Here is a 15,933-nt window from a genome sequence, read left to right on the forward strand (position 1 = left end):
AGACCAGGCAAGGAGGGCATTAATCAGAGAGGCAATAAAGAGACCAAAGATAACCCTGAAGTAGCTGCAAAGCTCCACAGCGAAGATTGGAGTATCTGTCCATAGGACCACTTTAAGCTGTACGCTCCACAGAGATGGGCTTTTATAAATTTATTATTTTATTTCACCTTTATTTAACCAGGTAGGCCAGTGTCGGTTACTAGTCCAACACGCTAACCACTAGGCTACCCTGCCGCCCCAGAGTACCCACCCTAGTCACACCCTGACCTAACCAAAATATATAGAAAAACAGAGGTATCTAAGGTCAGGGTGTGACAGCCAGTTGAGAACAAGTTCTCATTTACAACTGCGACCTGACCAAGATAAAGCAAAGCAGTGTGACATTAACAACACAGAGTTACACATGCAATTAACAAAAGTAGTCAATAACACAATAGAAACATCTATGTACAGTGTGTGCAAATGAAATAAGATTAGGGAGGTAAAGGCAATAAATAGGCCATAGTGGCGAAATAATTACAATTGAGCAATTAAACACTGGAGTGATAGATGTGCAGAAGATTAATGTACAAGTAGAGATACTGGGGTGCAAAGGAGCAAAAATAAATAATTAACAATATGGGGATGAGGTGGTTGGGTGGGCAATTTACAGATGGGCTATGTACAGCTGCAGTGATTGGTAAGCTGCTCTGACAGCTGATGCATAAAGTTAGTGAGGGAGATATAAGACTCCAGTGATTTTTGCAAGTCATTGGCAGCAGAGAACTGGAAGGAAAGGCGGCCAAATTAGGATTTTGCTTTGGGGATGACAAGCATTACAAGCATTTCATAAGTGTCAAGGGCTTTTATTGACAATTACATGAAGTTGATGCAAAGAGTCAATATCTGCAGTGTTGACCCTTCTTTTTCAAGAACTCTGCAATCCGTCCTGGCATGCTGTCAATTAACCTTTGGTTCACTGATGGCAGCCCATTCTTGCATAATCAATGCTTAGAGTTTGTCAGAATTTGTTTGTTTTTGTTTGTCCACCCGCCTCTTGAGGATTGACCACAAGTTCTCAATGGGATTAAGGTCTGGGGAGTTTCCTGGCCATGGACCCAAAATATCAATGTTTTGTTCCCCGAGCCACTTAGTCATCACTTTTGCCTTATGGCAAGGTGCTCCATCATGCTGGAAAAGGCATGGTTAGTTACCAAACTGTTCCTGGATGGTTGAGAGATGTTGCTCTCGGAGGACGTTTTGGTACCATTCTTTATTCATGGCTGTATTCTTAGGCAACCCCACACATGAATGTTCTCAGGATGCTTTACCGTTGGCATGACACAGGACTGATGGTAGCGCTCACCTTGTTTTCTTCTGACAAGCTTTTTCCAGATGCCCCAAACAGTCGGAAAGGAGATTCATCAGAGAAAATGACTTTACCCCAGTCCTCAACAGTCCAGTCCCTGTACTTTTTGCAGAATATCAGTCTGTCCCTGATGTTTTTCCTGGAGAGAAGTGGCTTCTTTGCTGCCCTTGCTGACACCAGGCCATCCTCCAAAAGTCTTCACTTCACTGTGCGTGCAGATGCACTCACACCTGCCTGCTGCCATTCCTGAGCAAGCTCTGTACTGGTGGTGTCACAATCCTGCAGCTGAATCAACTTTAGGAGACGGTCCTGGCGCTTGCTGGACTTTCTTTGAAGCCCTGAAGCCTTCTTCACAACAATTGAACTGCTCTCCTTGAAGTTCTTGATGATCCAATAAATGGTTGATTTAGGTGCAATCTTACTGGCAGCAATATCCTTGCCTGTGAAGCCCTTTTTGTGCAATTCAATGATGACGGCACGTGTTTCCTTGCAGATAACCATGGTTGACAGAGGAAGTACAATGATTCCCAGCACCACCCTCCTTTTGAAGCTTCCAGTCTGTTATTTGAACTCAATCAGCATGACAGAGTGATCTCCAGCCTTGTCAACACTCACACCTGTGTTAACGAGAGAATCACTGACATGATGTCAGCTGGTCCTTTCGTGGCAGGGCTGAAATGCAGTCAAAATGTTTTTGGGGCGATTCAGTTCACTTGCATGGCAAAGAGGGACTTTGCCATTAATTGCAATTCATCTGATCACTCTTCATAACATTCTGGAGCATATGCAAATTGCCATCATACAAACTGAGGCAGCAGACTTTGTGAAAATTAATATTTGTGTCAATGTCAATACTTTTGGCCACGACTGTAAATGACCAGGAACCAGTGGGTTTGGCGACGAATATGAATCGAGGGCCAGTCAATGAGAGCATGCAGGTCTCAGTGGTGGGTAGTATATGGGGATTTGGTGACATAACAGATGGCACGGTGATAGACTACATCCGATTTGTTGAGTGTTGGAGGCTAATTTTGTAAATGACATCGCCGAAGTCAAGAATTGGTAGGATGGTCAGTTTTAAGAGGGTATGTTTAGCAGCATGAGTGAAGGATAGTTTGTTGCGAAATAGGAAGCAGATTCTATAATTAATTTTGGATTGGAGATGCTTAATGTGAGTCTAGAAGGAGAGTATACAGTCTAACAAGACACCTAGGTTTTTGTAGTTGTCCACACATTCTAAGTCCAGAGTAGTGATGCTAGACGGGTAGGTGGGTGTGGGCAGCGATCGGTTGAAGAGCATGCATTTAGTTTTACATGCATTTAAGAGCAGTTGGAGGCCACGGAAGGAGTGTTGTATGGCATTGAAGCTCGTCTGGAGGTTCGTTACCACATTGTCCAAAGAAGGGCCAGAAGTATACAGAATTATGTTGTCTGCATAGAGGTGGATCAGAGAATCACCAGCAGCAAGAGCAACATCATTAATGTATACAGAGAAAAGAGTCGGCTTGAGAACTGAACCCTGTGGTACCCCCATAGAGTCTGCCAGAGGTCCAGACAACAGGCCATCCGATTTGACACACTGAACTCTATCTGAGAAGTAGTTGGTGAACCAGGTGAGGCAGTCATTTGAGAAACCAAGGCTGTCGAGTCTGCTGATAAGAATGTGGTGATTGACAGAGTTGAATGCCTTGGCAGGTCGATGAAGATGGCGGCACTGTATTGTCTTTTATCAATGGCGGTTATGAAATCATTTAGGACCTTGAGTGTGGCTGAGGTGCACCCATGACCAGCTCAGAAAACAGATTGCATAGCAGAGAAGGTACGGTGGGATTCGAAATGGTCGGTGATCTGTTTGTTAACTTGGCTTTCGAAGACATTAGAAAGGCAGGGCAGGATTGATATAGGTCTGTATCAGCTTGGGTCAAGAGTGTCTCCCCCTTTGAAGAGGGGATGACCGCGGCAGCATTCCAATCTTTAGGGATGTTAGACAATATGAAACAGAGGTTGAACAGGCTAGTAATAGGGGTTGCAACAATTGCGGGGAATCATTTTAGAAAGAGAGGGTCCAGATTGTCTAGCCCGGCTGATTTGTAGGGGTCCAGATTTTGCAGCTCTTTCAGAACATCAGCTGGATTTGGCTGAAGGAGAAATGGGGAGGCTTGGGCAAGTTGCTGTGGGGGTACAGAGCTGTTGACCGAGGTAGGGGTAGCCAGGTGGAAAGCATGGCCAACCGTAGAGAAATGCTTATTGAAATTCTCGATTATCATAGATTTATCGGTGGTGACAGTGTTTCCTAGCCTCAGTGCAGCGGGCAGATGGGAGGAGGTGCTCTTATTCTCCATGGACTTTACAGTGTCCCATAACTTTTTGGAGTTTGTGCTGCAGGATGCAAATTTCTGTTTGAAAAAGCTAGCTTTTGCTTTCCGTACTGCCTGTTTCTATTGGTTCCTGACTTCCCTGAAAAGTTGCATATCTCGGGGGCTATTCGATGCTAATGCAGTACGCCACAGGATGTTTTTGTGCTGGTCAAGGGTAGTCAAGTCTGGAGTGAACAAAGGGCTATATCTGTTCTTAGTCCTACATTTTTTGAATGGGGCATGTGTTTTTAAGATGGTGAGCAAGGCAGTTTTAAAGAATAACCAGGCATCCTCTACTGATGGAATGAGGTCAATATCCTTCCAGGATACCTGAGCCAGGTTGATTAGAAAGGCCTGCTCACTGAAGTGTTTTAAGGAGAATTTGACAGTGATGAGGGGTGCTCGTTTGTCCGCGGACCCATTACGGACGCAGGCAATGAGGCTGTGATCGCTGAGTCCCTGGTTGAAGACAGCAGAGGTGTATTTAGAGGGCAGGTTGGTCAGGATGATATATATGAGGAAGCCCGTGTTTACGGATTTAGGGTTGTACCTGGTAGGTTCCTTTATAATTTGTGTGAGATTGAGGGAATCTATCTTAGATTGTAGGACAGCTGGGGTGTTAAACATATCCCAGTTTAGGTCACCTAACAGTACAAACTCTGAAGATAAATGGGGGACACTTAATCCACATATGGGCACAGCTGGGGGCAGAGGGGCGTCTCAAGTGGCAACATTGAGAGACTTATTTCTGGGAAGGTGGATTTTTAAAAGTAGAAGCTCAAACTGTTTGGGCACAGACCTGGCTTTACGGAAGAGTGGCCAGAAAAAAAGCCATTGCTTAAGACAAAAATAAGCAAACACTTTTGGTGTTCGCCAAAAGATATGTGGGAGACTCCCCAAACATGTGGAAGAATGTACTCTGGTCAAATGTAGCTTTTTGGACATCAAGGAAAACGTTATGTCTGGTACAAACCCAACACCTCCAATCACCCTGAGAACGCCCCCACAGCATGATGCTGCCACCACCATGCTAATCTGTGGGGATGTTTTTCATCAGCAGGGACTGGGAAACTGGTCAGAATTGAAGGAATGAGATTCACCATCCAGCAGGACAATGACCTTAAGCATACTGCTAAAGCAACACTCGAGTGGTTTAAGGGGAAACTGCACATGTCTTGGAATGGCCTAGTCAAAGCCCAGACCTCAATCCAATTGAGAATCTGTGATATGACTTAAAATTGCTGTACATCAGCGGAACCCATCCAACTTGAAGGAGCTGGAGCAGTTTTGCCTTGAAGAATGGGCAAAAATCCCAGTGGCTGGAAGTGCCAAGCCTATAGAGACATGCCCCAAGAGACTTGCAGCTGGAATTGCTGCAAAAGGTGGCTCTACAAAGTATTGACTGTAGTGGGGTGAATAGTTATGCACGTTCAAGTGTTCTGTTTTTTTTGTCTTATTTCTTGTTTGGTTCACAATAAAACTATTTTGCATCTTCAAAGTGGTAGGCATGTTGTGTAAATCAAAGGATACAAACCCCCAAGAAATCAATTTTAATTCCAGGATGTAAGGCAACAAGTGCTTGACAACACCGCACACAACACACACACTGTAACAGCTCTCCTGATGGTCAGCCAGCCTGACAGCTACGAGGGTTAAGGTTTAATGTGGTGAAGCAGAGTGAATACTGTGAACTACTGGGTTTACAACTTTATATGACCTGGTTCTGTTAATGCTTGATCTGTTACATCCTCTATGACAGACAGACAGACAGGCAGACAGACAGACAGACAGACAGACAGACAGACAGACAGACAGACAGACAGACAGACAGACAGACAGACAGACAGACAGACAGACAGGCAGGCAGGTAGGCAGGTAGACAGCCAGACAGACAGCCAGACAGCCAGACAGACAGACAGACAGACAGACAGACAGACAGACAGACAGACAGGCAGGCAGACAGGCAGGCAGGTAGGCAGGAAGACAGAGACAGGCAGACAGACAGAAAGACAGACAGACAGGCAGACAGACAGACAGACAGGCAGACAGACAGACAGACAGACAGACAGACAGACAGACAGACAGACAGACAGACAGGCTGGCAGGCAGGTAGGCAGGCAGGCAGGTAGGCAGGAAGACAGACATAAGGACAGACAGAAAGACAGACAGACAGACAGACAGACAGACAGGCAGCCAGACAGACAGCCAGACAGACAGGCAGGCAGACAGACAGACAGACAGACAGACAGACAGACAGACAGACAGACAGACAGACAGACAGACAGACAGACAGACAGACAGACAGACAGACAGACAGACAGACAGACAGGCAGGTAGGCAGGCAGGCAGGCAGGCAGGTAGGCAGGAAGACAGAGACATAAGGACAGACAGACAGACAGACAGACAGACAGACAGACAGGCTGGCAGGCAGGAGGACAGGCAGACAAACAGGCAGCCAGGAAGACAGAGACATAAGGACAGACAGACAGACAGACAGACAGACAGACAGACAGACAGACAGACAGACAGACAGACAGACAGACAGACAGACAGACAGACAGACAGACAGACAGACAGACAGACAGACAGACAGACAGACAGACAGACAGACAGACAGACAGACAGACAGACAGACAGACAGACAGACAGACAGACAGACAGACAGACAGACAGACAGACAGACAGACAGACAGACAGACAGACAGACAGACAGACAGACAGACAGACAGACAGACAGACAGACAGACAGACAGACAGACAGACAGACAGGCAGGCAGGTAGGCAGGCAGGCAGGCAGGCAGGTAGGCAGGAAGACAGAGACATAAGGACAGACAGACAGACAGACAGACAGACAGACAGACAGACAGACAGACCACAGTCAGGCCACCACAAGGATGTGTCCCAAATGGCACCCTATTCCCTATCTAGTGCACTACATGACACCCTAATCCCTATCTAGTGCACTACATGACACCCAATTCCCTATCTAGTGCACTACATGACACCCAATACCCTATCTAGTGCACTACATGACACCCTATTCTCTATCTAGTGCACTACATGACACCCTATTCCCTATCTAGTGCACTACATGACACCCTATTCCCTATCTAGTGCACTACATGACACCCTATTCTCTATCTAGTGCACTACATGACACCCTATTCCCTATCTAGTGCACTACATGACACCCTATTCCCTATCTAGTGCACTACATGACACGCTATTCCCTATCTAGTGCACTACATGACACCCTATTACCTATATAATGCACTACATGGCACCCTATTCCCTATCTAATTCACTACATGGCACCCTATTCCCTATCTAATTCACTACATGGCACCCTATTCCCTATCTAATGCACTACATGACACGCTATTCCCTATCTAGTGCACTACATGACACCCTATTCCCTTTCTAGTGCACTACATGACACCCTATTCCCTATATAATGCACTACATGGCACCCTATTCTCTATCTAATTCACTACATGGCACTCTATTCCCTATATAATGCACTACATGACACCCTATTCCCTATCTAATTCACTATTCCCTATCTAATTAACTGCATGGCACTCTATTCCCTATCTCATTCACTATTCCCTATCTAATTCACTACATGGCACCCTATTCCCTATCTAATTCACTACATGGCACTCTATTCCCTATCTAATTCACTATTCCCTATCTAATTCACTACATGGCACCCTATTCCCTATCTAATTCACTACATGGCACTCTATTCCCTATCTAATTCACTATTCCCTATCTAATTCACTACATGACACCCTATTTCCTATCAGTGCAACAAACACACACCTGTCCTGTTCTGTTCTGTACTACTGGCCTGTTCTGTTCTACTGTTCTACTGTCCCGTTCTGTTTTGTTCTACTGTTCTACTGTCCCATTCTGTTTTGTTCTACTGTTCTACTGTCCCATTCTGTTTTGTTCTGTTCTACCGTCATCTTTTGTTCTGTTCTAATGTCCTCTTCTGTTCTGTTCTACTGTTCTACTGTCCCGTTCTGTTTTGTTCTGTTCTACTGTCATCTTCTGTTCTGTTCTCCTGTCCTCTTCTGTTCTGTTCTACTGTTCTCTTCTGTTCTGTTCTACTGTTCTACCGCCTCTCATAATAACACACCATTTCCAGACCCACTGACTAAACTTGAAACCCCCAGACATAAATTCCTCTCCTCTCTGACACAGCTGGCGTCAACACCGCAGACTCACCTGATAGCAGCAGGAGATAGATCTACTACGATGCACAACACATTCCTCTGTGGGTCTCAACTACTCCTGACTGTCTCCCTGAGACAAAGAACACATTATGGGAGGAGGGAGGACTCAACACTCCGTCTGATTGGAGGACACAGGGGCTGGAGAACAGGGAGGAAGCAGGAGGCAGGGACTGGAGAATAAGGAGGTACAGGCAGGGGCTGAAGAACAGGGAGGTGGGGCTGGAGAACAGGGAGGTACAGGCAGGGGCTGAAGAACAGGGAGGTGGGGCTGGAGAACAGGGAGGTGGGGGGAGGCAGGGGCCGGAGAACAGGGAGGTGGGGCTGGAGAACAGGGAGGTGGGGGAGGCAGGGGCTGGAGAACAGGGAGGTACGGGGGAGGTGGGGCTGGAGAACAGGGAGGTGGGGGGAGGCAGGGGCTGGAGAACAGGGAGGTGGGGGGAGGCAGGGGCTGGAGAACAGGGAGGTGGGGGGAGGCAGGGGCTGGAGAACAGGGAGGTGGGGGGAGGCAGGGGCTGGAGAACAGGGAGGTGAGGGGAGGTAGGGGCTGGAGAACAGGGAGGTAGGGGGAGGTAAAGTCATCCCTGGTTAGGAGAACAGGGAGGTAGGGTCATTTCTGGCCAGGAGAGTGCACCTATCTAGGCTACTTCCCAAATGGCACCTAATGCTTATATAGTGCACTACTTTTGACAAGCACCCGACTATATAGGGAATAGGGCGCAATCTAGGACACAGCCCCAGTCAGCACCCTACTATATAGATAATAGGTGCCATCTAGGACACAGCCGCAGTCAGCCAGTCAGCACCCTACTATGTAAATAGTAAATAGGGTGACATCTAGGACACATAGGTAGAGTCCATGGTGTGGTGCAGGTAGAACTGTGTCAGGTAGAAGAGGTGATAGGTAGAACTGTGTCAGGTAGAAGAGGTGATAGGTGGGGTCTATAGTGCAGGTAGAACTGTGTCAGGTAGAAGAGGTGATAGGTGGGGTCTATAGTGCAGGTAGAACTGTGTCAGGTAGAAGAGGTGATAGGTAGAACTGTGTCAGGTAGAAGAGGTGATAGGTAGAACAGTGTAAGGTAGAATAGGTGATAGGTGGGGTCTATAGTGCAGGTATAACTGTGTCAGGTAGAAGAGGTGATAGGTAGAACTGTGTCAGGTAGAAGGGGTGTTAGGTGGGGTCTATAGTGCAGGTAGAACTGTGTCAGGTAGAAGAGGTGATAGGTAGAACTGTGTCAGGTAGAAGGGGTGTTAGGTGGGGTCTATAGTGCAGGTATAACTGTGTCAGGTAGAAGAGGTGATAGGTAGAACTGTGTCAGGTAGAAGAGGTGATAGGTGTGGTCTATAGTGCAGTTAGAACTGTGTCAGGTAGAAGAGGTGATAGGTAGAACTGTGTCAGGTAGAAGAGGTGATAGGTGGGGTCTATAGTGCAGGTAGAACTGTGTCAGGTAGAAGAGGTGATAGGTGGGGTCTATAGTGCAGGTAGAACTGTGTCAGGTAGAAGAGGTGATAGGTAGAACTGTGTCAGGTAGAAGAGGTGATAGGTAGAACAGTGTCAGGTAGAATAGGTGATAGGTGGGGTCTATAGTGCAGGTATAACTGTGTCAGGTAGAAGAGGTGATAGGTAGAACTGTGTCAGGTAGAAGAGGTGATAGGTAGAACTGTGTCAGGTAGAAGAGGTGATAGGTAGAACTGTGTCAGGTAGAAGGGGTGTTAGGTGGGGTCTATAGTGCAGGTATAACTGTGTCAGGTAGAAGAGGTGATAGGTAGAACTGTGTCAGGTAGAAGAGGTGATAGGTAGAACTGTGTCAGGTAGAAGGGATGCTAGGTAGAACTGTGTCAGGTAGAAGAGGTGATAGGTAGAACTGTGTCAGGTAGAAGAGGTGATAGGTAGAACTGTGTCAGGTAGAAGAGGTGATAGGTAGAACTGTGTCAGGTAGAAGAGGTGATAGGTAGAACTGTGTCAGGTAGAAGAGGTGATAGGTAGAACTGTGTCAGGTAGAAGAGGTGATAGGTAGAACTGCGTCAGGTAGAAGAGGTGATAGGTAGAACTGCGTCAGGTAGAAGAGGTGATAGGTAGAACTGTGTCAGGTAGAAGAGGTGATAGGTAGAACTGTGTCAGGTAGAAGAGGTGATACGTAGAACTGTGTCAGGTAGAAGAGGTGATAGGTGTGGTACCAGATGGGACAGGACACATCAACTTGATAGACGGCAATAAGAATTTCACAGGACATAAAACACAATGTCACTAACCATAAAGTGAATGTCATAACCTTGACTTGCCCATTACATACTGTCTCTACACTCTCCAGTACTCATAGTGCCATAAAAACCAAGCCTGGCAATACAACGTTGTAGAGCAAGTACTTATCGATTTGAATATAATGACTGTTATAATACACTGTGACCCTATTCCCTATATAGTGCCCTATGGTTGACCAGAGCCCTAAGGGTCCTGGATCAAAACTAGTGCACTATATAGGAGATAGGATGCCATTTAGGACATGGTTCTGTTAGGAACATATATTATGACCACATGACTGTTTAGCTATCAGGACTCAAGAGAACAAAAAAAAATACTGATTCTGAATAAGGCATTGAAATGAATAGCATGTAGACTCTTATCCTGATAAAGGCATTGAAATGAATAGCATGTAGACTCTTATCCTGATAAAGGCATTGAAATGAATAGCATGTAGACTCTTATCCTGATAAAGGCATTGAAATGAATAGCATGTAGAGTCTCATCCTGATAAAGGCATTGAAATGAATAGCATATAGACTCTTATCCTGATAAAGGCATTGAAATGAATAGCATATAGACTCTTATCCTGATAAAGGCATTGAAATGAATAGCATGTAGACTCTTATCCTGATAAAGGCATTGAAATGAATAGCATATAGACTCTTATCCTGATAAAGGCATTGAAATGAATAGCATGTAGACTCTTATCCTGATAAAGGCATTGAAATGAATAGCATGTAGACTCTTATCCTGATAAAGGCATTGAAATGAATAGCATGTAGACTCATCCTGATAAAGGCATTGAAATGAATAGCATGTAGACTCTTATCCTGATAAAGGCATTGAAATGAATAGCATGTAGACTCTTATCCTGATAAAGGCATTGAAATGAATAGCATGTAGACTCTTATCCTGATAAAGGCATTGAAATGAATAGCATGTAGACTCTTATTCTGATAAAGGCATTGAAATGAATAGCATATAAGACTCTTATCCTGATAAAGGCATTGAAATGAATAGCATGTAGACTCTTATCCTGATAAAGGCATTGAAATTAGTAGAATATAGATTTATCCTGATAAAGGCATTGAAATGAATAGCATGTAGACTCTTATCCTGATAAAGGCATTGAAATGAATAGCATATAGACTCTTATCCTGATAAAGGCATTGAAATGAATAGCATGTAGACTCTTATCCTGATAAAGGCATTGAAATGAATAGCATGTAGACTCTTATCCTGATAAAGGCATTGAAATGAACAGCATATAAGACTCTTATCCTGATAAAGGCATTGAAATGAATAGCATATAGACTCTCATCCTGATAAAGGCATTGAAATGAATAGCATATAGACTCTTATCCTGATAAAGGCATTGAAATGAATAGCATGTAGACTCTTATCCTGATAAAGGCATTGAAATGAATAGCATATAGACTCTTATCCTGATAAAGGCATTGAAATGAATAGAATATAGACTCTTATCCCGATAAAGGCATTGAAATGAATAGCATATAAGACTCTTATCCTGATAAAGGCATTGAAATGAATAGCATATAGACTCTTATCCTGATAAAGGCATTGAAATGAATAGCATATAGACTCTTATCCTGATAAAGGCATTGAAATGAATAGCATATAAGACTCTTATCCTGATAAAGGCATTGAAATTAATAGCATATAGACTCTTATCCTGATAAAGGCATTGAAATTAATAGCATATAGACTCTTATCCTGATAAAGGCATTGAAATTAATAGCATATAGACTCTTATCCTGATAAAGGCATTGAAATGAATAGCATATAGAGTCTCATCCTGATAAAGGCATTGAAATTAGTAGAATATAGATTTATCCTGATAAAGGCATTGAAATTAGTAGAATATAGATTTATCCTGATAAAGGCATTGAAATTAGTAGAATATAGATTTATCCTGATAAAGGCATTGAAATTAGTAGAATATAGATTTATCCTGATAAAGGCATTGAAATGAATAGCATGTAGACTCTTATCCTGATAAAGGCATTGAAATGAATAGCATATAGACTCTTATCCCAATAAAGGCATTGAAATTAATATCATATAGACTCTTATCCTGATAAAGGCATTGAAATGAATAGCATATAGACTCTTATCCTGATAAAGGCATTGAAATGACTAGCATATAGACTCTTATTCTGATAAAGGCATTGAAATGAATAGAATATAGACTCTTATCCCGATAAAGGCATTGAAATGAATAGCATATAAGACTCTTATCCTGATAAAGGCATTGAAATGAATAGCATATAAGACTCTTATCCTGATAAAGGCATTGAAATGAATAGCATATAAGACTCTTATCCTGATAAAGGCATTGAAATGAATAGCATATAAGACTCTTATCCTGATAAAGGCATTGAAATGAATAGCATATAAGACTCTTATCCTGATAAAGGCATTGAAATGAACAGCATATAAGACTCTTATCCTGATAAAGGCATTGAAATGAATAGCATATAAGACTCTTATCCTGATAAAGGCATTGAAATGAATAGCATATAGACTCTTATCCTGATAAAGGCATTGAAATGAATAGCATATAAGACTCTTATCCTGATAAAGGCATTGAAATGAATAGCATATAGACTCTTATCCTGATAAAGGCATTGAAATGAATAGCATATAGACTCTTATCCTGATAAAGGCATTGAAATGAATAGCATATAGACTCTTATCCTGATAAAGGCATTGAAATGAGTTGAAATGCATTCAGAAAGTATTCAGACCCCTCGTCTTTTCCCACATCTTGTTATGTTGCCGCCTTATTCTAAAATTGATAATTGATTAAATAAATACAAATCTAAAATCTACCCCATAATGACAAATGTACACCAAAAAATAAAAATAAAATACTTTGGAGTCCACCTGGAGTACATTTTTTTGACATGATTTGGAAAGAAACACACTGGTCTATATAAGGTCCCACAGTTGACAGTGCATGTCAGAGCAAAAACCAAGCCATGAGGTTGAAGGAATGGTCTCTAGAGCTCCGAGACAGGATTGCATCGAGGTACAGATCTGGGGAAGGGTACCAAAAAAAATTCTGCAGCGTTGAAGTTCACCAAGAACACAGAGGTCTCCATCATTCTTACATGGAAAAAGTTTGGAATCACCAAGACTCTTCCTAGAGCTGGCCGCCAAGCCAAACTGAGCAATCGGGGGAGAAGGGCCTTGGTCAGGGAGGTGACCAAGATCCCGATGGTCACGCTGTATGAGCTACAGACTTCCTCTGTGGAGATGGGAGAAGGACAACCCATCTCTGCAGCACTACACCAATCAGGCCTTTATGGTAGAGTTGCCAGATGGAAGCCACTCCTCAGTAAAAAGCAAATGACAGCCTGCTTGGAGTTTTCCAGAAGGCACCTAAAGGACTCTCAGACCATGAGAAACAAGATTCTCTGGTCTGATGAAACCAAGTTTGTACTCTTTGGCCTGAATGCCAAGTGTCACGTCTGGAGGAAACCTGGCACAATCCCTATGGTGAAGCATGAGGGTCGCAGCATCATGCTGTGGGGGTGTTTTTCAGTGGAAGGGAATGAGAGACGAGTCAGGATCGAGGGAAATATGAACAGAGCAAAGTACAGAGAGATCCTTGATGAATACCTGCTCCAGAGTGCTCAGGACCTCAGACTGGGGTGAAGGTTCACCTTCCAAGAGGCCAACAACCCTAAGCACACAGCCAAGATAATGCAGGCGTGTCATTAAGTCTCTCATTAAGTCTCTGAATGTCCTTGAGTGGCCCAGCCAGAGCCCGGACTTGACAGAGCTTGAGAGGATCTGCAGAGAAGAATTGGAGAAACTCCCCAAATACAGGTGTGCCAAGCTTGTAGCATCATACCCAAGAAGACTCAATGCTGTAATCGCTGCCAAAGGTGCTTCAACAAAGTACTGAGTAAAGGGTCTGAACACTTACATGAATGTGATATTTCCATTATATTTTATACCCGTACATTTTATAAAAATAAAAAAAACTGTTTTGCTTTGTCATTGTGTGAAGATTGACAAGAGAAAAAACTATTTAATCCACTTTAGTACAAAGCTGTAAACTTAGTGTAACGTAGCAAACTGTGAAAAAGTCAAGGGTTCTCAATACTTTGCGAATGCACAACCCAGAAGCTATTTATTTGTTGTCGCTAAAATTAACATTCTTTCACAATGATGGATAAAGAAAAACATTTCAAACGAGTTGGAAATGGTTTTAATACTCACCCACAACTTGGGATAACTGTATTAATCTCAGATTATCTCAGATTATTCCAACAAGACGCCAACTGTCACGCTGTCCACCTTTCCAACTCGGTCCAACCACTCATAGTAATGTATAGCTCTGGTCCAGAGCGTTACAGTTCCTCCACTAATAACTCATAGTAATGTATAGCTCTGGTCCAGAGCGTTACAGTTCCTCCACTAATAACTCATAGTAATGTATAGCTCTGGTCCAGAGCGTTACAGTTCCTCCACTAATAACTCATAGTAATGTATAGCTCTTGTCCAGAGCGTTACAGTTCCTCCACTAATAACTCATAGTAATGTATAGCTCTGGTCCAGAGCGTTACAGTTCCTCCACTAATAACTCATAGTAATGTATAGCTCTGGTCCAGAGCGTTACAGTTCCTCCACTAATAATACACTGGCAAATTGTTGTCGTTACAGGATAGACAAGAGTTAGAGATTGTTCTACAGGGTTTGTCTTGGCTCCGCGACACGAGGTTTGAGTCCCAAATGGCTCACTATTCCCCACAAAGTGCACTACTGGTCAGCAGTAGTGTACTATATAGGGCATAAGGTGCCAATAGGGACGAGGAAGAGAGAGGGAGGCCAGCTAAAGATGACTTACTGTGTAATGGATTAGAATAACACAGGAGACATGTTCTCAAAGAAACAGTACATTTACATCTTAAATACTACTGGAGTTACACTATAAACTACTGGAGGTACACTATAAACTACTGGAGTTACTCTAGGATATAAACTACTGGAGTTACACTATAAACTACTGGAGTTACACTATAAACTACTGGAGTTACACTATAAACTACTGGAGTTACACTATAAACTACTGGAGTTACACTATAAACTACTGGAGTTACACTAGGATATAAACTACTGGAGTTACACTATAAACTACTGGAGTTACACTAGGATATAAACTACTGGAGTTACACTATAAACTACTGGAGTTACACTAGGATATAAACTACTGGAGTTACACTATAAACTACTGGAGTTACACTATAAACTACTGGAGTTACACTATAAACTACTGGAGTTACACTATAAACTACTGGAGTTACACTATAAACTACTGGAGTTACACTATAAACTACTGGAGTTACTCTAGGATATAAACTACTGGAGTTACACTATAAACTACTGGAGTTACACTATAAACTACTGGAGTTACACTATAAACTACTGGAGTTACACTATAAACTACTGGAGTTACACTAGGATATAAACTACTGGAGTTACACTATAAACTACTGGAGTTACACTAGGATATAAACTACTGGAGTTACACTATAAACTACTGGAGTTACACTAGGATATAAACTACTGGAGTTACACTATAAACTACTGGAGTTACACTATAAACTACTGGAGTTACACTATAAACTACTGGAGTTACACTATAAACTACTGGAGTTAAACTATAAACTACTGGAGTTACACTATAAACTACTGGAGTTACACTAGGATATA

At 43.1% G+C, this 15,933-nt stretch overlaps 1 protein-coding gene across 2 annotated transcripts in view; it reads right to left on the reverse strand.

Moving 5' to 3' along the window:
• LOC109881608 (b(0,+)-type amino acid transporter 1) overlaps positions 1-8,064 on the reverse strand; it is a 60,426-nt gene extending 52,362 nt beyond the window's left edge. For both annotated transcript variants that reach the window (XM_031820446.1, XM_031820445.1), the window contains exon 1: positions 7,939-8,064. The gene's annotated coding sequence lies outside the window, so the exon portion shown is untranslated. The remainder of the gene's footprint in view (positions 1-7,938) is intronic.
• Positions 8,065-15,933: the final 7,869 nt, after the last annotated feature.

This window comes from Oncorhynchus kisutch, unplaced genomic scaffold (assembly GCF_002021735.2).
Source record: "Oncorhynchus kisutch isolate 150728-3 unplaced genomic scaffold, Okis_V2 scaffold3385, whole genome shotgun sequence".
In the NCBI taxonomy this organism is placed as follows: domain Eukaryota; kingdom Metazoa; phylum Chordata; class Actinopteri; order Salmoniformes; family Salmonidae; genus Oncorhynchus; species Oncorhynchus kisutch.